The sequence below is a fragment of the Oncorhynchus nerka genome, linkage group LG5 (genome assembly GCF_034236695.1).
Source record: "Oncorhynchus nerka isolate Pitt River linkage group LG5, Oner_Uvic_2.0, whole genome shotgun sequence".
Taxonomy (NCBI): domain Eukaryota; kingdom Metazoa; phylum Chordata; class Actinopteri; order Salmoniformes; family Salmonidae; genus Oncorhynchus; species Oncorhynchus nerka.
In genome coordinates, this window is record NC_088400.1 from 5,998,700 (window position 1) to 6,023,955 (window position 25,256).

The following is a 25,256-nucleotide window of genomic DNA, read 5'->3' on the forward strand; positions in this document are numbered from 1 at the left end:
GTACAGAGTCAATGTGGAGGCTATATACAGGGGGTATCAGTACAGAGTCAATGTGGAGGCTATATACAGGGGGTACCGGTACAGAGTCAATGTGGAGGCTATATACAGGGGTTACCAGTACAGAGTCAATGTGGAGGCTATATACAGGGGATACCGGTACAGAGTCAATGTGGAGGCTATATACAGGGGATACCGGTACAGAGTCAATGTGGAGGCTATATACAGGGGGTACCGGTACAGAGTCAATGTGGAGGCTATATACAGGGGGTACCGGTACAGAGTCAATGTGGAGGCTATATACAGGGGGTACCGGTACAGAGTCAATGTGGAGGCTATATACAGGGGGTACCGGTACAGAGTCAATGTGGAGGCTATATACAGTGGGTACCGGTACAGAGTCAATGTGGAGGCTATATACAGGGGGTACCGGTACAGAGTCAATGTGGAGGCTATATACAGGGGGTACCTGTACAGAGTCAATGTGGAGGCTATATACAGGGGGTACCGGTACAGAGTCAATGTGGAGGCTATATACAGGGGGTACCGGTACAGAGTCAATGTGGAGGCTATATACAGGGGGTACCAGTACAGAGTCAATGTGGAGGCTATATACAGGGGGTACCGGTACAGAGTCAATGTGGAGGCTATATACAGGGGGTACCGGTACAGAGTCAATGTGGAGGCTATATACAGGGGGTACCGGTACAGAGTCAATGTGGAGGCTATATACAGGGGGTACCGGTACAGAGTCAATGTGGAGGCTATATACAGGGGGTACCGGTACAGAGTCAATGTGGAGGCTATATACAGGGGGTACCGGTACAGAGTCAATGTGGAGGCTATATACAGGGGGTACCAGTACAGAGTCAATGTGGAGGCTATATACAGGGGGTACCGGTACAGAGTCAATGTGGAGGCTATATACAGGGGGTACCAGTACAGAGTCAATGTGGAGGCTATATACAGGGGGTACCAGTACAGAGTCAATGTGGAGGCTATATACAGGGGGTACCAGTACAGAGTCAATGTGGAGGCTATATACAGGGGGGTACCGGTACAGAGTAAATGTAGAGGCTATATACAGGGGGTACCGGTACAGAGTCAATGTGGAGGCTATATACAGGGGGTACCAGTGCAGAGTCAATGTGGAGGCTATATACAGGGGGTACCGGTACAGAGTCAATGTAGAGGCTATATACAGGGGGTACCGGTACAGAGTCAATGTGGAGGCTATATACAGGGGGTACCGGTACAGAGTCAATGTGGAGGCTATATACAGGGGGTACCGGTACAGAGTCAATGTGGAGGCTATATACAGGGGGTACCAGTAAAGAGTCAATGTGGAGGCTATATACAGGGGGTACCGGTACAGAGTCAATGTGGAGGCTATATACAGGGGGTACCAGTGCAGAGTCAATGTGGAGGCTATATACAGGGGGTACCGGTACAGAGTCAATGTAGAGGCTATATACAGGGGGTACCGGTACAGAGTCAATGTGGAGGCTATATACAGGGGGTACCGGTACAGAGTCAATGTGGAGGCTATATACAGGGGGTACCGGTACAGAGTCAATGTGGAGGCTATATACAGGGGGTACCGGTAAAGAGTCAATGTGGAGGCTATATACAGGGGGTACCGGTATAGAGTCAATGTGGAGGCTACATACAGGGGGTACCGGTACAGAGTCAATGTAGAGGCTATATACAGGGGGTACCGGTACAGAGTCAATGTGGAGGCTATATACAGGGGGTACCGGTACAGAGTCAATGTGGAGGCTATATACAGGGGGTACCTGTACAGAGTCAATGTGGAGGCTACATACAGGGGTGTACCGGTACAGAGTCAATGTGGAGGCTATATACAGGGGTGTACCGGTACAGAGTAAATGTGCGGGGGCACCGGTTAGTTGAGGTAATTAAAGTAATATGTACATATAGGTAGAGTTAAAGTGACTATGCACAGATAATTAACAGAGAGTAGCTGTGACGATCGTCGTTGGTGGAATTAGACCAAGATGCAGCGTGGGGTAGGTTCATCATATTCTTTAATAAATAACCAGAAAAACAAGAAAGAGAGAACTAACGAAATGTACAGCCTTGTTGGGCTCAACAGCAACAATACAAGGACAAGATCCCAGAACATAGGTAAAGAGTCAATGTGGAGGCTATATACAGGGGGTACCGGTACAGAGTAAATGTGCGGGGGCACCGGTTAGTTGAGGTAATTAAAGTAATATGTACATATAGGTAGAGTTAAAGTGACTATGCACAGATAATTAACAGAGAGTAGCTGTGACGATCGTCGTTGGTGGAATTAGACCAAGATGCAGCGTGGGGTAGGTTCATCATATTCTTTAATAAATAACCAGAAAAACAAGAAAGAGAGAACTAACGAAATGTACAGCCTTGTTGGGCTCAACAGCAACAATACAAGGACAAGATCCCAGAACATAGGTGGGGAAAAAGGCTACCTAAGTATGATTCCCAATCAGAGACAACGATAGACAGCTGCCCCTCGATTGGGAACCACACTCGGCCAAACACAAAGAAATACAGCACATAGAATGCCCACCCAAATCACACCCTGACCTCACCAAATAGAGACATTAAAAAGGCTCTCTAAGGTCAGGGCGTGACAGTAGCAGTGGTGTTAAAGAGGGGGGACAATGCAAATAGTCTGTGTAGCCATTTGATTAGATACACAGTCTGGAGCACCGACAGCCAATCAAATGCTCACGCATGCTCCGCTCAGCCAATCAAATGCTCGGGCATGCTCCGCTCAGCCAATCAAATGCTCGGGCATGCTCCGCTCAGCCAATCAAATGCTCGGGCATGCTCCGCTCAGCCAATCAAATGCTCGGGCATGCTCCGCTCAGCCAATCAAATGCTCGGGCATGCTCCGCTCAGCCAATCAAATGCTCGGGCATGCTCCGCTCAGCCAATCAAATGCTCGGGCATGCTCCGCTCAGCCAATCAAATGCTCGGGCATGCTCCGCTCAGCCAATCAAATGCTCAGGTGTGCTCCGCTCAGCCAATCAAATGTTCGGGCATGCTCCGCTCAGCCAATCAAATGCTCGGGCATGCTCCGCTCAGCCAATCAAATGCTCGGGCATGCTCCGCTAAGGCTCAGCTCAGGAAAATGCAGACATGTTAAAATGTTGAAAGGATGGAAGGAGGAATGACATTAGGTGGATGAGGGAGATGACAGAGGGATAATTCAATCAAGGTCATCCAAGAACTAAGATGGATTGATGAGGCCATTGAGTGGCTATGGCAGGATGCCAGATAGGCAGGAAGCATAGACCTGCACAGAGGTCAGGGCACAGAGGTTCTCTATCTGAAGAAATTATGAATGTAACCCTTGTTTGGGTCCGTGGGACTGATTTTCAGTGTTAACTAAAAGAAAAATTATACAATAAATAATTTTTTCAACCCGAGACTCATTGGCCTTGGCTCATTTTCTGTGAAAACCATGTAAAAGAACACATTTTCATTGAGTGCACACTGTGTACTCCCCACTACACATTTATATTACATATGTGGTGTTCGGGTCCACTGGGCCGAGGGTAATAAAAGTGTGGAAAAGTGTGTGTGTAGGTGAAAACAAGTAAAAATGAAACAAGGTTTGATCTGTGCCTTCACTCTGTCCTTCTCCTCCCTGGGCCTGCTGTTTCAACATAGCACCAACAAGCTGTCTGTCTGTCTCACAGCCTGCCTGCCTGTCTCCTGCTCCTCTCACACTCTTTACCCTTTGTAGAGTGTGAAACTACACAATGTCTTGCGGGAACCTGAACAATACTATTACAATACATTATTTCAATATATTGAAATATACCTACTGGAGCATCTGCTACTGGTGGGTGTTGTTATCGGGACAAGTGAGCTGAGATAAGGTGGAGCTTTACCTAGCAAAGACTTATAGATGACCTGGAGCCAGTGGGTCCGGGAACAAATATGTAGTGATGGCCAGCCGAAGAGAGCATACAGGTCAGAGTGGTGGGTGGTATATTGGGCTTTGGTGACAAGACGGATGGCACTGTGATAAACTGCACCCAGTTTGCTGAATAGAGTACTGGAAGCTATTTTGTAAATGACATCGCCGATGTCCAGGATTCGTAGGATAGCCAGCTTTACGAGGGTATGTTTGGCAGCGTGAGTGAAGAAGGCTTTGTTGCGAAATCGGAAGCCGGTTCTAGATTTAATTTTGGATTGGAAATGCTTAATATGAGTCTGGAAGGAGAGTTTACAGTCTAACCAGACACGTCCAGAGTAGTGATGCTAGTCGGGCATGCAGGGGCGGGCAGTGATCGGTTGAAAAGCATGCATTTAGGTTTATTAGCGTTTAAGAGTAGTTGGAGGTCATTGAAGGAGTGTTGTATGGCGTTGAAGCTCATTTGGAGGTTTCTTAATACAGTGTCCAAAGAAGGGCCAGAAGTATACAGAATGGTGTCATCTGCTTAGAGGTGGATCAAGGAATCCCCTGCAGCAAGAGCGACATCGTTGATATACACAGAGACAATAGTCTGCCCGAGAATTGAACCCTGTGGCACCCCCATAGAGACTGCCAGAGGTCCAGACAACAGGCCCTCCGATTTGACACACTGAATTCTATCTGAGAAGTAGTTGGTGAATCATGCGAGGCAGTCATTTGAGAAACCAAGGCCGTTGAGTCTGCCGATAGGAGTATGGTGATTGACAGAGTCGAAAGCCTTGGCCAGGTCGATGAAGACGGCTGCACAGTACTGTCTTTTGTCCATGGTGGTCATGATATCGTTAAGTACCTTGAGCTTGGGGGGTGTGGGGGGTGTGGAGCTGTTGGCCATGGTTGGGGTAGCCGGGAGGAAAGCCTTAGAGAAATGCTTATTGAAATTCTCGATTATCGTGGATTATCGTGGATTTATTGGTAGTGACAGTGTTTCCTAGCCTCAGTGCAGTGGGCAGCTGGGAGGAGGTGCTCTAATTCTCCATGGACTTTACAGTGTCCCAAAACATTTTGGAGTTTTGGAACCTTTGCTGTCCTAACAGACTGTGTGCATTGGTTTCTGACTTCCCTGAAAAGTTGCATATCCTGGGGACTATTCGATGGTAGTGCAGTACACCGCAGGATGTTTTTGTGCTGGACAAGGGCAGTCAGTTCTGTTCTTAGTTCTACATTTTTTTTAAATGGGCATGCTTATTTAATATGGTGGCCATCCAGACCAGGGGAGCATGGTCCATGACCAGGGTGAAGAGGGTACCTAACAGGTAATACTTGAGAGCGTCTAGCGCCCACTTCACCAGTAGACACACTTTCTCAACAATTGAGTATTTTTTTTCTCTAGGCATCAGCTTTCGGCTGATGTGGGTGATGGGGATGCTCCTCAGAATGGCCCCTAGTCCCGTATCACATGCATCCGTCTGGAACCCCATCGGCACCTGGCATTCAGGCTATACAAGAATCAGATGGGAGCACAGCGCTTCCTTCAGACAGCTAAACGCTGCTTCTGTCTCGTCCGACCATTTCACTGTTTTTGGGAGGCAGGCCCTGGTTAGATCGGTGAGGGGGGAAGCTATAGCCGCAAAGTTGGGGATAAACCGGCTATAGTATCCTGCCAGTCCCAGGAAGGACTTGACCTATGTCTTGGTGCGTGGAACAGGCCAGTCAAGTACCGCGTGAACCTTCCTCTCCTGGGGCTTTACTTTCCCCCATCTGATCAAATACCCCCAGGTAATCCACCTCCTCGAACACTAGTTTGCATTTCTTGTGGTTCGCGGTCAACCCGGCTTGACGGAGCGCGTCCAGTACCACCTGGAGACGAGTCAGGTGCTCTTCCCAACCTTGGCTGTGGATGATGATATCATCCAGATAGGACGCTGCGTACTGATACAAACTGTATGGTGTTGAGAATGCCGTCTTCTCCCTGAGGCTGCCAACGGTAGCTGCCAATATCCTTTGGTCAGGTCAAGGGTGCTGATGTACCGGGCCTTTTCCAATCGATCGATGAGCTCGTCCATCCTCGGCATGGGGTTGGCATTGAATAAACTAAGGTCGTTCAAACATTACAGTAGCGGAGGCTACCGTCCGGTTTGGGCACCAACACGATGGGGCTGCACCATGCACTGTGGGACTCTTCAATGACCCATCCTCAGCATAGCCTCCACTTCTTGTTTCACGACTTCCCCTTGGGCCTACGGAATCCGATATGGCCTCTTTCGTACTGTTTCAAGGTACAGTGTTCAATGAGGGTCGTGCAGAACGGCTTCTCGGAGAACACCGCTGTGTTCCGATCGACGAGCTCCCTGAGCTCTTGCTTCTGGGCCGGGTCGAGGTCCTCATTGCTCGGGACCACCACTGGTGCCGTTGGTCATAGCACGGCCAAGGCTGTCCTCTCGTGCCACTTCTTTAACAGGTTCACGTGGTAAATCTGTTGGGGTTTCCATCTCCCTGGTTGCCGTACGCGGTAATTGACAAGTCCCAACTTCTCGATTACCTCATATGGCCCATTTCATGTTGCCAGGAACTTACTTTCGGCCGTGGGGATTAAGACCCACATCCTGTCTCCCACCTGGAATTCTCGGGGCTGAGCCCCCCGATTGTAGACCTGCGCTTGTGTGCGTTGGGCCTTTTCCATATGTTCCCTCATGACTGGCCATATGGCTGTCATCCGCTTCTTCATCGTCTTCACGTGCCATGCTGCATAATGGGATTGGTTGGGCTTCCCACACCTCCTTGGCGAGGTCCAGTAGGCTGCGTGGCCTCCTCCCATAGAGTTGTTTGAAAGGGGAAAACCCAGTGGAGGACTGGGATACTTCTCGGATTGAGAACATTAGGAAGCTGGTCCCAGTTCTTCCCGTCCTGCTCGGTGACCTTCCGCAGCATTTGTTTGAGCGTTTTATTGCAGGGCTCAACGAGCCCATCCCTCTGTGGGTGAAAGACGGAGGTCTGGATCATCTTGATCTGCAAGAGAGCACACAGTCTTTTAATAGGAAGTAGCTGTCCATCCACCGCGATCACTTGGGCTGCGGTCGGCTTTCAAGTTCGGATCCTCCCACTGGGCCGTCCCGAATTGTCCCCTCAGTTGGCCCCTCGCGGGTGCCTCGACTGGCCCCTCGACTGGCCCCTCCTCCTCCATTGGTTCCCCAGGGGGTTCCGGAACCACCTCCGCCGCCGGACCCGTAGATACTTGTTGATTAACCGGTTGCTTCCGGACCGCACAGGCGATGGGTCGTCCCGCTCTCTTCTTCAGCCGGCTCGTATCTTTTTCCTCAACTCATGCCCCCATAGGGCCACGAACAGCAGACAATCCCGTCCCACTGGGAGAGGTACCGGCAACTCTGGTACTGCACCCACCATCATCTGGCAGCTCCCTTGTGGCGTCACGATGTTGGTCCATACGGTTAGACACCGCTTTGTGTCACCGTGAACACAGGAAATGGACATCTACCTACCCCGTTCGGTCTCCTGGTTCAGCAGGCTCGTCGTTACGAACGTACCCATACTTCCGGAGTCTAATGGCCCTACCGTGTCGTGTCCGTCAACCTTCACTGGGACCATGGGTGCAGTTGGTTCATGGTGCGGCCAACAGGAGGTGACTTAGTTTACGGCGTGATCCACCTCGCGTCCTGGGCTAGCTGATGGCATCGATTCCTCTTGAGCCGGGCAAATCCAAGCAAAATTCTCCCGTGCGCCACACTCAAAACCCCTCCTTTGGTTTCCATCTACCTGGGGTCGTCGGTGTCAGCCCTACCCCAGCCGTCTCTCCACGGGTTTGCTGCCATTTGGCCTTGCCGACTGTCGGTTACGGGGATACAGCGGTGGGGCTGTCCTTCCGTCCCCTCGAACAGGTCGCCGACTCGTCCCGACTCCCACTCAGCAGGGCCTAGTGTTCTGATGCGTCTCCACTACTTCCAGGAGGCCCTCCCAGGTCTGGGGCACGCATAGACTCGCTCCCCTCTTCATGTCGTGTTGTAGCGTCCGTAAGAAGCGATCCAGGACCATTTTGTCGAGGATGGAGGGGGTGGATACGTCGGTTAGGAGTCATGCCCTGGTGAAGCGCATTAGTTCGCTCATCTGGCCTCACAGGGATGCGACGGGTATGAACCACCAGTCGTGGAACCGTTGAGCCCGATGGGCCAGGCTGTACCCGTATCGGCTGAGCATCTACCGTTTGAGTCTGTTGTAGTTAGCTGCCTGTTCGTTGTTCCGGTCCCAATACGCCTTTTGGCATTCCCAGAGAGGAACGAGGCCAGGAGACTGGCCCACTTCGGCCTTGGCCATCCTTCCCATAGTGCTGTCCATTGAAACGTACAGAGGTATGTTTCAATGTCATCGTCTTCCGTTAGCTTGATGAAAAACTGGTTGGGATGTGATTCAGGAGAAGCTCCTCCTTGCAGCTTCCTGATATCCTCAACAAGGCGGACGTTTTGTTGTCGCTGTTCCTCCAGCGTTTATTCCTGAACCGCCTGTTGTGCTTGTTGGGCCCAGATGAAATGAGCTATCAACTCGTCCATGCTGATGCTGTGTAAAAGTCAACCCTGATCTGACCACGTCATCAGAGTGCCTGCTTTGGTGAAGATGTTTACACAGATCAGACACGGAGAGAGTAGGATTAGCTCAGTTTCAAAGGTGTTTATTTAAATAATAAATCAAAAAGAAAAGGATAGGTCTCCCCCATGAGACCCTCTCCGGGATACCGCTCCGGGTCTTGCTGTATCCGTCTTCTGGGCTCCGGGTCTTGCTGTATCCTGTCGGGCACAAAAACTGAACTCCCTCCTGTTACCTCTGCAACCGTCCACACAACTATACGGGAATCCTTCCCCCCCTTCTTTGTGTGCTGCCCTTCTGGAAGCTTTATGGGCCTTGCACAGCTGGTGAGCAATCAGTCCTTGATTACTCACCAGCTCCCAATCAGCCCCAATTAGTCCTGGCCGGAGAGCCCGTCGAGACCTGGCACGTCCAGCAGATGGAGCCATCGCCTCATGATGTATACTCCGTCTGTCACCAGGCCTCGACGAGTCTCCCCCTGGTGGCTGACCTGCTGTACGCCACACTAACCACAACCCAACTACCTCAATTTATCATTATATAACTACATCCAAACTAACTACCTCTATTTATCATTATATAACCACATCCAAACTAACTACCTCTATTTATCATTATAGAACCACAGCCCAACTAACTCTCTCTCAGAGCAATACTAACTACCTCTATTTATCATTATATAACCACATCCAAACTAACTACCTCTATTTATCATTATAGAACCACAGCCCAACTAACTCTCTCTCAGAGCAATACTAACTACCTCTATTTATCATTATATAACCACATCCAAACTAACTACCTCTATTTATCATTATAGAACCACAGCCCAACTAACTCTCTCTCAGAGCAATACTAACTACCTCTATTTATCATTATATAACCACATCCAAACTAACTACCTCTATTTATCATTATAGAACCACAGCCCAACTAACTCTCTCTCAGAGCAATACTAACTACCTCTATTTATCATTATATAACCACATCCAAACTAACTACCTCTATTTATCATTATATAACCACATCCAAACTAACTACCTCTATTTATCATTATAGAACCACAGCCCAACTAACTCTCTCTCAGAGCAATACTAACTACCTCTATTTATCATTATATAACCACATCCAAACTAACTACCTCTATTTATCATTATATAACCACATCCAAACTAACTACCTCTATTTATCATTATAGAACCACAGCCCAACTAACTCTCTCTCAGAGCAATACTAACTACCTCTATTTATCATTATATAACCACATCCAAACTAACTACCTCTATTTATCATTATAGAACCACAGCCCAACTAACTCTCTCTCAGAGCAATACTAACTACCTCTATTTATCATTATATAACCACATCCAAACTAACTACCTCTATTTATCATTATAGAACCACAGCCCAACTAACTCTCTCTCAGAGCAATACTAACTACCTCTATTTATCATTATATAACCACATCCAAACTAACTACCTCTATTTATCATTATAGAACCACATTGATGTAATTCTTCCACCTCCTTTTTAGTTTTTTTACCCTCTCTGACATTCTCCTATAATCCAAGGCCTGAGGTTTGTGAGAAGCGGAGACAGAATCCCATACTGCTGCAATGCAGACAGCTAAAGGAAGGCTTGTCCTCTTTAATCATCTCTCTCTCTCCTCTCTGTTCTGAAAAAAGGTAATTTGCTGAGGAATTATTTGTAGAGTTTTGTTGATTGATACTCTCCATATGGATTTTGTCAGAGTGGCACATTTATAACTGGTATAATCAGGACACCGTCCTACCGAGTCTGTGATAAACAAAGGGGATTTTACCAGCAGTTGAAATTATAACCTTGAAGTTAAAAGCTTTTTGAAGAGCAGAAGATATCGTCTGCAACAACAATAGGAGTTCATTAGAATGGTGTGAGTGAGGTGTAAAAAAGAGAGAGCGAAAACTCCATCCCTCAGTCTGTTTGGGGAAAGACAAGCTCCGTTAATCACTTAAAGTAAAATGTGTTTGTGATACTTCACATGAGAATCTAAAAGGTGGGCAGAGACAGACTGGCTGTACTTTTCATTTGCCACCTGACACGTAGCTTCAACACATTACGTCACGTAGTAGCAACTTAGAACAACCGTCAAAAGAACCCGACAGAAATAAAGACAGAACTAAATGTCCCCTGAAGTTGAAGTCCCCTGAAGGTGTCCCTGGGATGTTCTGTCAGTGGACTGAGCAGACAGGAGAATGTTGTCATAAATGCCCATAAAGCCTATTAGACACCAAAGGTCACAACAACCAAATGAAGCACAGTGGATGCATGCATACACACACACACACACACACACACACACACACACACACACACACACACACACACACACACACACACACACACACACACACACAAAAATGCACATTCATACACAAGTTCTGTCAGGCAAATGGTGACATCATCACTTATCAGGTCATCCGGAGAAGGCCAGAGACAACACATTAAGTCATCCCCTCTGTATCCCTCTTTCCAGCCCCCCTCAGTCACCTCCGATCCTGTCCATCTCTCCATTCATCCTCTATAATTTCTCAATCTCTCCTTGAATTCCTCCAACTATCCCACCTTTTCCCTCTTCTCCCCCTTCTCACTAAGCTCCTTCTCACTGAGCTCCTCTTAAACCAACAATCAGCAGATTTCCATTGACCCCGATTTACTTGAGAAAAGCAATGTTACAACAAACTTAACAAGTGTAAATATTTGTATGAACATAACAAGATTCAACAACTGAGACATAAACTGAACAAGCTCCACAGACATGTGACTAACAGAAATTGAATAATGTGTCCCTGAATAAAGGGGGAGGGGTCAAAATCAACAGTAACAGTAACAGTCAGTATCTGGTGTGGCCACCAGTACTGCAATGCAGCTCCTCCTCATGGACTGCACCAGATTTGCCAGTTCTTGCTGTGAGATGTTACCCTACTCTTCCACCAAGGCACCTGCAAGTTCCCAGACATGTCTGGGGGGAATTGCCCTAGCCCTCACCCTCCGATCCAACAGGTCCCAGACGTGCTCAATGGGATTGAGATCCGGGCTCTTTGCTGGTCATGGCAGAACACTGACATTCTTGTCTTGCAGGAAATCACGCACAGAGCCAGTACTATGGCTGGTGGCATTGTCATGCTGGAGGGTCATGTCAGGATGAGCCTGCAGGAAGGGAGGAGGATGTCTTCCCTGTAACGCACAGCTTTGAGATTGTCTGCAATGACAACAAGCTCAGTCTGATGATGCTGTGACACACCATCCCAGACCATGACTGACCCTCCACCTCCAAATCGATCCTGCTCCAGAGTACAGGCCTCGGTGTAACGCTCATTCCTTCGACGATAAACGTGAATCCGACCTTCACCCCTGGTGAAACAAAACCACGACTTGTCAGTGAAGAGCACTTTTTGCCAGTCCTGTCTGGTCCAGCGACAGTGGGTTTGTGCCCATAGGCGATGTTGTTGCTAGTGATGTCTGGTAAGGACCTGCCTTACAACAGGCCTACAAGCCCTCAATCCAGCCTCTCTCAGCCTATTGCGGACAGCCTGAGCACTGATGGATGGATTGTGCGTTTCTGGTTTAACTCGGGCAGTTGTTGTTGCCATCCTGTACCTGTCCCGCAGGTGTGATGTTCGGATGTACCGATCCTGTGCAGGTGTTGTTACACGTGGTCTGCCACTGCGAGGACGATCAGCTGTCCGTCCTGTCTCCCTGTAGCGCTGTCTTAGGCGTCTCACAGTACGAACATTGCAATTTATTGCCCTGGCCACATCTGCAGTCCTCCTGCCTCCTTGCAGCATGCCTAAGGCACGTTCACGCAGATGAGCAGTGACCCTGGGTATCTTTCTTTTGTTTTTTTTCAGAGTCAGTAGAAAGGCCTCTTTAGTGTCCTAAGTTTTCATAACTGTGACCTTAATTACCTACCGTCTGTAAGCTGTTAGTGTCTTAACAACCGTTCCACAGGTGCATGTTCATGGTTCATTGAACAAGCATGGGAAACAGTGTCTAAACCCTTTACAATGAAGATCTGTGAAGTTATTTGGATTTTTACGAATTATCTTTGAAAGACAGGGTCCTGAAAAAGGGGCGTTTCTTTTTTTGCTGAGTTTATAAGCTTCACTTTACATTTAATTATAAATACCTACAGCTTGCAAAAACATGTTTTTCCAACTATAATAATGATTGTCCTGACTTTCAAAAATGCCTGAATTGCTCCGCTTTGCTTTTCTGGTTGGCTGGCAAATTTCACAAACCAATTATTACAGATCTATTAGAGTGTAAGTCTCCCTACGACACAGACAAGCCTAGACAGCCCATATGTCTCCCCCTGACACAGACTAGCCTAGACAGCCCATATGTCTCCCCTGACACAGACTAGCCTAGACAGCCCATATGTCTCCCCCTGACACAGACTAGCCTAGACAGCCCATATGTTTCCCCTGACACAGACTAGCCTAGACAGCCCATATGTTTCCCCTGACATAGACTAGCCTAGACAGCCCATATGTCTCCCCCTGACACAGACTAGCCTAGACAGCCCATATGTCTCCCCCTGACATAGACTAGCCTAGACAGCCCATATGTCTCCCCCTGACACAGACTAGCCTAGACAGCCCATATGTCTCCCCCTGACACAGACTAGCCTAGACAGCCCATATGTCTCCCCATGACACAGACTAGCCTAGACAGCCCATATGTTTCCCCTGACACAGACTACACAGCCCATATGTTTCCCCTGACACAGACTACACAGCCCATATGTTTCCCCTGACACAAACTAGCCTAGACAGCCCATATGTCTCCCCCTGACACAGACTACACAGCCCATATGTTTCCCCTGACACAGACTAGCCTAGACAGCCCATATGTCTCCCCCTGACACAGACTAGCCTAGACAGCCCATATGTCTCCCCCTGACACAGACTAGCCTAGACAGCCCATATGTCTCCCCATGACACAGACTAGCCTAGACAGCCCATATGTTTCCCCTGACACAGACTACACAGCCCATATGTTTCCCCTGACACAGACTACACAGCCCATATGTTTCCCCTGACACAGACTAGCCAGCCCATATGTTTCCCCTGACACAGACTAGCCAGCCCATATGTTTCCCCTGACACAGATTAGCCTAGACAGCCCATATGATTCCCCTGACACAGACTAGCCTAGACAGCCCATATGATTCCCCTGACACAGACTAGCCTAGACAGCCCATATGTCTCCCCCTGACACAGACTAGCCTAGACAGCCCATATGTTTCCACTGACACAGACTAGACAGCCCATATGTTTCCCCCTGACACAGACTAGCCTAGACAGCCCATATGTCTCCCCCTGACACAGACTAGCCTAGACAGCCCATATGATTCCCCCTGACACAGACTAGCCATATGTTTTCCCCTGACACAGACTAGACCAGACAGCCCATATATTTCCCCATCATCCTCTTTTCCATGTATCCCTCCTTCAACAACTCCATCCCTTCATCCTCTTTTCCATTTATCCCTCCTTCAACAACTCCATCCCTTCATCCTCTTTTCCATGTATCCTCCTTCAACAACTCCATCCCTTCATCCTCTTTTCCATGTATCCCTCCTTCAACAACTCCATCCCTTCATCCTCTTTTCCATGTATCCCTCCTTCAACAACTCCATCCCTTCATCCTCTTTTCCATGTATCCCTTCTTCAACAACTCCATCCCTTCACCCTCTTTTCCATTTATCCCTCCTTCAACAACTCCATCCCTTCATCCTCTTTTCCATGTATCCCTCCTTCAACAACTCCGCCCTTCATCCTCTTTTCCATTTATCCCTCCTTCAACAACTCCATCCCTTCATCCTCTTTTCCATGTATCCCTCCTTCAACAACTCCATCCCTTCATCCTCTTTTCCATGTATCCCTCCTTCAACAACTCCATCCCTTCATCCTCTTTTCCATTTATCCCTTCTTCAACAACTCCTATTCACTTTCTCCTCCCTCCTTTCTTGCATCTCTCCCTTCCCTCTCCTTCACCCCCTTCTTCTCACTGAGCTCTTCTGTAGCCAACTATGGGTTTTTCATTTGGTTCTCATCTTGAGCGAGTTCTGTTTTACCTGCCCGTTATGTTCTTTTGAAGATATGAAAGCATTCTGGTCAGGTACGAGGTACAATGGGATTCAATGATTCAACAACAGGTCGCAGCATAACCAAGTCGAAAGAGAACTATATTTTTCTTAATCCAGTTTAACCTGTTGCTTCTACTCGGGACGCTTGCGTCCCAACTAGAGCTCTGGAAATGCAAATGCGCTACGCTAAATGCTAATAGTATTAGTTAAAACTCAAAAGTTCATTAAAATACACATGCAGGGTATCGAATTAAAGCTACACTCGTTGTGAATCCAGGCAACAAGTCAGATTTTTAAAATGCTTTTCGGCGAAAGCATGAGAAGCTATTATCTGATAGCATGCAACACCGCAAAAGACCCACAGGGGACGTAAAAAAAAATAATTAGCATTTCGGCGTTACACAAACCGCACAATAAAATAGAAAACGTTCATTACCTTTCACCATCTTCTTTGTTGGCACTCCTAGATGTCCCATAAACACTATTTGGGTCTTTATTTCGATTAAATCGGTCCATATAAAGCCTAGATATCGTTATATGTAGACTGTGTGATAAACGAAAAAAACATTGTTTCAAAACGTAACGTAATTTTTTAAAATTCAAAAAGTCGACGATAAACTTTCACAAAACACTTCGAAATACGTTTGTAATGCAACTTTAGGTATTAGTAAACGTTAATAAGCGATAAAATTCATCAGGAGGCGATGTAAAGATCATTAGCTGTCCGTCTGGAAAAATGTCCGGCTAGAAACTCAACGAAAATATCCGGTCCTAGACCGGATTAGATACGGTGTCCTGTATGTGTTTGACCAAGAAAAAACTCGAAGGGAAATGACAAGACTCTAGACACCCTGTGGAAGCTGTAGGTACTGCAACCTCAGTCAATTAATTGTGGTTCACGTTTATCAATGGGTTCAAGTAGCGCATGGATATATTTTCCCCATTTTCAGTGATCAGTTTTTCCTGTGCTTTTCGATGTAAATGCCGTTCTGGTAAAGCCACAGCAGTGATTTAACCAGTTTTTTTAAACGTCTGAGTGTTTTCTATCCACACAGACTAAGCAAATGCATATACTATATTCCTGACATGAGTAGCAGGGCGCTGAAATGTTGCGCGATTTTTAACAGAATGTTCAAAAAAGTAGAGGGTCGACTGAAGAGGTTAAAAGGTTGTACTTTACAGGGAATTTGAAACATGACTCACTAAAAGATCAGGGTTGCATCCCAAATGCCACCCCAGTGTCCAATCAAAAGTAGTGCACTACATAGGGATTAGGGTGCATATTATTCACAGCTACAGAGTGACCTTTAACTTCCTGCTTTCAGGGTTACCTAAACATGCAATATGAAACACCATCACACAGCCTTAGAACATTTCTCACAGAGTTTCTCTTTCATTCCCGTTCCCTCCGTCACAGTTCGTCTGGACTGGATGGTTGATGTTTCTCTGTCACAGTTCGTCTGGACTGGATGGTTGATGTTTCTCTGTCACAGTTCGACTGGGCTGGATGGTTGATGTTTCTCTGTCACAGTTCGACTGGGCTGGATGGTTGATGTTTCTCTGTCACCGTTCGTCTTTAATGGATGTTTGATGTCTGGAATGGATGGCTCTATAGATGGTTTGATGAAGTTAGCCTGGTCGTACTTTAAAAGTAACTTCCTCACCATCTTAAATAACCATGCCCCTTTCAAAAAATGTAGAACCAAGAACAGATATAGCCCTTGGTTCACTCCAGACCTGACTGCCCTTGACCAGCACAAAAACATCCGGTGGTAGACTTCTAAAACATCGAATAGTCCCTGCGATATGCAACTTTTCAGGGATGTCAGGAACCAATAAACACAGTCAGTCAGGAAAGCAAAGGCTAGCTTTTTCAAACAGATATTTGCATCCTGTAGCTCCAACTCCAAAGTTCTGGGACACTGTCAAGTCCATGGAGAACAAGAGCTCCTCCTCCCAGCTGCCCACTGCACCGAGGCTAGGTAATACGGTCACCACCGATAAATCCATGATAATCAAACATTTCAACAAGCATTTCTCTACTGCTGGCCATGCTTTCCTCCTGGCTACCCCAACCCCGGCAAACAGCACCGCCCCCCTCGCAGCTACTCGCCCGAGCCTCCCCAGCTTCTCCTTCACCCAAATCCAGATAGCAGATGTTCTGAAAGAGCTGCAAACGCTGGACCCATACAAACAGCTGGGCCAGACAATCTGGACCCTCTCTTTCTAAAACTATCTGCCGCCATTGTTTCAACCCCTATTACCAGTCTGCTCAGCCTCTCTTTCATGTCGTCTGAGATCCCTAAAAATTGGAAAGCTGCCGTGGTCATCCCCCCTCTTCAAAGGGGGTGACACTCTAGACCCAAATTGCTATAGACCTATTTCCCTCCTGTGCTGCCTCTCTAAAGTCTTTCGAAAGCCTAGTTAATAAACATATCACCGGCCATTTCGAATCCCACCTTACCTTCTCCGCTGTGCAATCCAGTTTCCGAGCCGGTCACGGGTGCACCTCAGCCACACTCAAGGTCCAAAACGATATCATAACCGCCATCGATAAAAGACAGTACTGTGCAGCCGTCTTCATCGACCTGGCCAAGGCTTTCGACTCAATCACCGTATTCTTATCGGCAGACTCAATAGCCTTGGCTTCTCAGATGACTGCCTCGGCTAGTTCTCCAATTACTTTGCAGACAGAGTTCAGTGTGTCAAATCGGAGGGCCTGTTGTCTGGACCTCTGGCAGTCTCTATGGGGGTACCACAGGGTTCAATTCTCGGGCCGACTCTTTTCTCTGTATATTTCAATGAATTTGCTCTTGCTGTGGGTGATTCCCTATTCCACCTCTATGCAGAAGACACCATTCTGTATACTTCTGGCCCTTCTTTGGACATTGTGTTAACTAACCTCCAAACGAGCTTCAATGTTATACAACACTCCTTCGGTGGGCTCCAACTGCTCTTAAACGCTAGTAAAACTAAATGCATGCTTTTCAACCGTTCGCAGCCTGCACCCAACAGCATCACTACCCTGCACGGCTCTGACCTAGACTATGTGGACAACTACAAATACCTAGGTGTCTGGCTAGACTGTAAACTCTCCTTCCAGACTCCTATTAAACTCCAATCCAAAATCAAATCTAGAATTGGCTTTCTATTCTGCAACAAAGCCTCCTTCACTCACGCCCTAGTAAAAATGACTATCCTACTAATCCTCGTCTTCGGCGATGTCATCTGCCAAATAGCTTCCAATACATCCAATACTCCAGCAAACTGGTTGCAGTCTATCACAGTGCCATCCGTTTTGTTACCAAAGCCCCTTATACCACACACCACTGTGACCTGTATGTTCTTGTCAGCTGGCCCTCACTACATATTCGTTCCCAGACCCACTGGCTCCAGGTCATCTATAAGTCTTTGTTAGGTAAAGCTCCGCCTTATATCAGCTCACTGGTCACCATAACACCACCCGCCCGCAGCACCTACTCCGGCAGGTACATCTCACTGGTCATCCCCAAAGCTAACACCTCCTTCAGCCGCCTTTCCTTCCAGTTCAATGCTGCCAGTGACTGGAACGAATTGCAAAAATCGCTGAAGCTGGAGACTTATATTTCCCTCACTAACTTTAAACATCAGCTATCTGAGCAGCTAATCGATCGCTGTAGCTGTACATAGTCTATCTATAAATAGCCCACCCAATCTACCTACCTCATCCCCATATTGTTTTTATTTGCTTTCTGCTCTTTTGCACATCAGTATCTCTACTTGCACATCATCATCTGCTCATTTATCACTCCAGTGTTAACCTGACAAATTGTAATTACTTCGCTACTATGGTCTATTTATTGCCTACCTCCGCCATTTGCATACACTGTATATATACTTTATTTTTCAATTGTGTTATTTTGTTATTAAATGTACGCTTGTTTATTCCATGTGTAACTCTGTGTTTGTGCCGCACTGCTTTGCTTTATCTTGGCCAGGTCGCAGTTGTAAATGAGAACTTGTTCTCAACTAGCTTACCTGGTTAAATAAAGGTGAAATAAAAAATAAATAAAACAATTCTGAGGTTTTACTCCAAAATGTAGAATTTATCTGAATAAATATAATTAACAAAAATTTAAACACAACATGTAAAGTGTTGGTCCCATTTTTATTAGTGGCGCAGTGGTCTGAGGCACTGCATCTCAGTGCTAAAGGCGTCACTACAGACCCTGGTTCGATTGCAGGCAGTATCACAACCGGCCGTGTTTTGGAGTCCCATGGGGCGGCGCACAATTGGTCCAGAGTCACCCTGGTTCAGGCCGTGGTAGGCCGTCATTGTAAATAAAAATAAAGGTAAAATAAAAAATAAAATAAATAAATAAGATCCCTAAGATTTTCCACAAACACAAAACACTTAATTCTCTCAAATTTTCTGCACAAATTTGTTTGTATCCCTGTCTGTTGCCAAGATAATTCATCCACCTGACGGGTGTGGCATATCAAGAAGCTGATTAAAAGTAATGGCAAAATGTAGATCTCTACCTAAACGTAACTGCTATTCGTGTGTAATTACATGGTTCTGACATTCAAAAAAAAAAGAATACATCCGGGAGATTATGAGGAAATGATCAGAAGATAGATACGAGTTACAGTTGAAGTCGGAGGTTTACATACACCTTAGCCAAATACATTTAAATTAGTTTTATCACAATTCCTGACATGTAATCCTAGTAAAAATCCCCTGTCTTAGGTCAGTTAGGATCACCACTTTATTTTAAGAATGTGACATGTCAGAATAATAGTAGAGGTAATTATTTATCTATTTCATCGCATTCCCAGTGGGTCAGATCTTTACATCCACTCAATTAGTATTTGGTAGCATTGCCTTTAAATTGTTTTAACTTGGGTCAAACGTTATGGGTAGCCTTCCACAAGCTTCCCACAGTAAGTTGGGTGAATTTTGGCCGATTCCTCCTGACAGAGCTGGTGTAACTGAGTCAGGTTTGTAGGATCCTTGTAAATGAGATAATTCTAGTGCTATTACATATTTGTAATCCCTAAATGCTATTGGTTCAGTATAAAAAAAAACACAATTACTACCATATCAACCTCACTCAAACATTATGGTGGTGTTATGGGGTATCCAGGGTACATTCGTGTGTCCTTTCAACCTCTCTGAAGTGTCTGAATGTGGTAATTGCACTGTTTTTGCACACCGGGTGTGCCTAAAAGTTATTGTTCACTATAAAAACAACATTTATACAACACCAAGCTCTCTCAATCATTGTGGTGGTGTCAAGGGACATCCATTGGATGAGCAAGTGTTTTCGTCATATTTTTCATGCACAATTAAATAGTCACTCATTTGACATTTCCGTTAGGTCATACATCATCAGATGACAATGGCAATAGGCTAGATGTGTTCCCACCAACCTAACGATTCATTTGATACCCCCCATGTATCTATAGCTCAAACAGACCAAATTGAAGCTTACCTTGTAAGTTGTTTGCTGTTTGGTGAAAGCTTTGTGTAAAATGAAACGTGTGTTGATCCTCGGGGCTGGTGATCAATAACGGTAGGTCACAGGCAGACAAATAAGACATCCTCATGATCTGTGGAGTACCGGCTTTCGGTGTGAATCAACGTATTCCGTGTTCATTTTGTTTATGCTTCACAACGTTAACATGGAAATTAGGTCATCGGCTTAAGGCACAGATCAACAGCCAAGATACTCAGCTTTCCGCAGACACCCTGCTTTTGCAGATAGGGACTATAATACCAGACTGAATGGATTTAAAAACACAAATAGAGTCCCTAAATATGAGGACTTTACAGAGGTTTTAAACAGCAAGATTAGTACCCAGGTGCACCTTGTGCTGGGGACAATAAAAGGCCACTCTAAAAATGTGCAGTTGTGTAACACAACACAATGCCACAGATGCATTTGTACTTGTAAACCACAAAAAAAAGTAACAGATCTGATTGCTCAAGGGGAGCCTGGGAGAGGTTGCCAGTACCGCATGCATGTCTTCAAATGTAAAATCCTTAAGTCCCAAAAATAATTATGCTGCAGCCACAATAATGTCCAGTTTCTTAGACTTCATTGAGACTTGAGACATACAGTTTATAACTGTGGCAATGAACACTACCACCTTTTTAATACACAGGAAGTGTTTAATTTGAGCCAGACACTCTCCGTTTTGTTTCAGTACCTCTCCTGCCACGAAATGTTTTTGCAATGTAAAAAATTATAAAAGCGATCAAAGATCATTCAAGCTTCCTCTTCGTTAATTACTCACTCCAAAAAAAGCAACATTTTTTACGTAATGTGGAAAAAGTAGATCTTCAGCCCGGGCCTGATATTCTAAGAATTGATTCGGGTCGACCCAGCCTATGCGTTGTGTAACATTGTAACCTATGTTTGAGACCAGTATGTGGCCGTGGCCGTGTGAGTAATGCTCCTGTACTTTTCAAAGAAGTAGAATGAGATTCACTTTCTATATTCTCTCTCCCTCTCTCTGCTCTGATCGACGTGAGCCTGCAACTCTCATCTCTCTGCTCTGATCGACGTGAGCCTGCAACTCTCATCTCTCTGCTCTTATAGACGTGAGCCTGCAACTCTCATCTCTCTGCTCTTATAGACGTGAGCCTGCAACTCTCATATCTCCAGCGTTGCACTTCATCATTTATTTCCTTATAGAATCACAGCCAGAGGAAGGTTTCTGGATGAGCTGCAGCACCCTGATTAATTTAAATAGATTTGCCAAAGTTACAGAATTACTGCTGTCTATTCAGAAAGAAATGCAATAATTCGGAGAAGCCTACTAAAACTAAAACTGTAGAAGGCCTATAATTTAGCCACAGAGGATCAATAGCTTATTTTTTGCCTAGTTGTGGATTGTGTGTAGACCAATAACAAAGAATAGTCTACAGTCGGGAACGTGCTGCAAATCTATTAGTGAACAGCATGCAAACATTTAAAATAAAATTGCGGGATACACAAGTTGGAAAACAAATGGCTCCCTGTCACGTTCTGACCTTTATTTCCTTTCTTTTGTCTTTATTTAGTATGGTCAGGGCGTGAGTTGGGGTGGGCAGTCTATGTTTGTTTTTCTATGTTTGGTTTCTGTTTCGGCCTAGTATGGTTCTCAATCAGAGGCAGGTGTCGTTAGTTGTCTCTGATTGAGAATCATACTTAGGTAGCCTGGGTTTCACTGTTGGTTTGTGGGTATTTGTTCCCGTGTGTGTGTTTGTCGCCACATGGTACTGTTTCGGTTTTTGTAGATTTCACATTATCGTTAATTGTTTTTGTTTGAGTGTTCATTTGTCTTTTGTCTTAAATAAATCATCATGAACACTTACCACGCTGCATCTTGGTCCGATCCTTACTCCTCTTCCGCTGAAAAGAGAAGACTCTAATCGGTCTGCTGTAGGCTAACAAAATCTTTGACCAAATTCCAAAATATTGTTTTACGAAGTTAAACAAGAGCGAGAGATAAAGGCTTTTGTCCCAAACACATCGGCCATCACCAGTGAGTAAGCTGTGAATCAGTGAAACTGGAAAACACATTTAGGACTATAATTTCCTCCTCATATTGTAGTCTCCACACACCTAGGAATACGCTATTGACCGATTCCAAGGTCTGTTTTTTTTATTGATCTCAGATTCTCAGTTTAAAAGTATCATTTCATTACGATCACTTAAAAAAAAAGAGTCTGCCAGTGTCTCCGGTGATGTAAAATGATGCATAAAAGACCACAATTGTCCCGGACCTTAGGCTACTAAAAATGTTCGCCATGTGTACATCTTGTGTACCTCCACTCTACCTCTGTATGCCACTACGCCAATGTGATGATATGCATACAATGCTTCCTAAGGAGTGTTTCCTAGCCACTGTGCTTCTACACCTCCATTGCTTGCTGTTTGGGGGTTTTAGGCTGGGGTTTCTGTATTAGCACTTTGTGACATCAGCTGATGTAAGAAGGGCTTTATAAATACATTTGATCGATTGATTATAAAGAGGGATTTTATTTTGGGGGGTTTTCCATGTGTTCCAGTACCTCAGAGCCGGGTCAATTCCCTCTCTCTCTCTCTCTCTCTCTCTCTCTCTCTCTCTCTCTCACACACACAGTCTCTCTCTCTCTCACAGTCTCTCTCTCTCTCACAGTCTCTCTCTCTCTCTCACACTTTTTCGTTCCGCCACTTCCTGATTTACAAATTAAACACTGAACACACAGGGTATCTTTTGACTGGCAGCAAACATTTACCACAGGCTGTGGTGCATCCACACTTCTCTAGCATCACTTGTTTTCTCAATTATTTGAAATCGCATTGAAGATTTGTTGTTGTTGTTGTTGCCACCTCAATATCCTTCATCTTTACTTGGCAATCCAGGAACTTGGAATCACAAACTGCAACACCGTTGTCCAGTTACAAAAACCCCATTGTTCATTATACATCCGTCCGTCTGCACACACTTGAAACATGGCCAAATCCTTTACAGTCCCTGCAGTGGCATGGGAAGGAAAGCTGCATATCTTACACAGCCAAGCTTCACATGCGTAGGTAGGTGCTCTTTATCAAAAGTACAACAGGACCGACGGACTCTCTTCTTTTTCTCCATTCAAAACAGGAAAAAAAGGAGAGAGGGAGAGACAGACTGAGAGATAGAGAGTGAGATAGACAGAGAGTGAGAGACTGAGAGAGTGAAAGACTGAGAGACAGTGAGAGAGGGAGAGACAGACTGAGAGATAGAGAGTGAGATAGACAGAGAGTGAGAGAGTGAGAGACAGAGAGACTGAGAGACAGAGAGACTGAGTGAGAGAGTGAGAGACAGAGTGAGAGTGAGAGACAGAGAGACTGAGTGAGAGAGACAGAGAGTGAGAAAGACAGAGAGTGAGAGAGACAGGGAGAGAGAGAGAGACTGAGAAAGACTGAGAAAGACAGAGAGACAGAGTGAGAGAGACAGATAGTGAGACAGAGAGAGAGAGAGAGAGAGAGAGAGAGAGACAGAGAGAGAGTCAGAGAGAGGCTCCTGGGGCTCTGTTCACAAACACAAACACACCCTACAGAGCCCCAGGACAACAACACAATTAGACCCAACCAAATCATGAGAAAACAAAAAGATAATTACTTGACACATTGGAAAGAATTAACAAAAAAACAGAGCAAACTAGAATGCTATTTGGCCCTACACAGAGAGTACACAGCGGCGGAATACCTGACCACTGTGACTGACCCAAAATTAAGGAAAGCTTTGACTATGTACAGACTCAGTGAGCATAGCCTTGCTATTGAGAAAGGCCGCCATAGCCTGTCTTCTCTTAAGAGCCAGGTCTGCCTATGTGCTCACTGCCCACAAAATGAGGTGGAAACTGAGCTGTACTTCCTAACCTCCTGCCCAATGTATGACCATATTAGAGAGACATATTTCCCTCAGATTACACAGATCCACAAAGAATTTGAAAACAAATCCAATTTTGATAAACTCCCATATCTACTGGGTGAAATTCCACAGTGTGCCACCACAGCAGCAAGATTTGTGACCTGTTGCCACAAGAAAAGGGCAACCAGTGAAGAACAAACACCATTGTAAATACAACCCATATTTATACTTATTTATTTTATCTTATGTCCTTTAAAACCTGTTAGGGATGATGCGAATTTTCGCAGCTTTTTGTAAAAAATCAAGCAACATTTCAACGTCCTGCTACTCATGCCAGGAATATAGTATATGCATATGATAAGTATGTGTGTATAGAAAACACTCTGACGTCTCTAAAACTGGTTAAATCGTGTCTGTGGCTATAACAGAACGTGTTTAGGAGTAAAAATCCCAGGGAAAACTGTTCACCAAAAACACAACAAAAAAAAATCATCCACCAGTCAATGTATTGTCTAAGGCGATAGAAAATAGATGAGGTTCCGATTACAATGCCTACAGCTTCCACACTATGTCGCCAGGACTGGCATTTCATGGCTGGTTTATCCTTGGTGAGATGACGTTCAGGTATTTCGGGGGGTGCATGCTATCAGATAATAGCTTCTCATGCTTTCGCCGAAAAGCATTTTACAAATCTGACATGTTGGCTAGATTCACAACGAGTGTAGCTTTAATTGAGTACCTTGCATGTGTGTTTTAATGAAAGTTTGAGTTTTATCGAGTACTACAGGTGGCGCTCTGAAATTTCACGGATTTTGGTTCCTGTACAGGAACCAAATTCTGCATCATCCCTAAGAGGTTTAACCATTTGTACATTGTTAAAACACTGTATATATATAATATGACATTTGTAATGTCTTTATTGTTTTGAAACTTCTGTATGTGTAATGTTTACTGTTAATTTGTATTGTTTTTCACTTTATATATTCACTTTATATATTATCTACCTCACTTGCTTTGGTAATGTTAACACATGTTTCCCATGCCAATAAAGCCCTTGAATTGAATTGAGAGAGGCAGAGACAGAGACAGGGAGAGAGAGAGGGAGAGAGAGAGAGGGAGAGAGAGAGAGAGGCAGAGAGAGAGACAGAGAGAGAGACAGAGAGAGAGACAGAGACAGAGAGAGAGAGAGACAGAGAGACAGAGAGAGAGAGAGAGACACTCATCCAGCTGCTT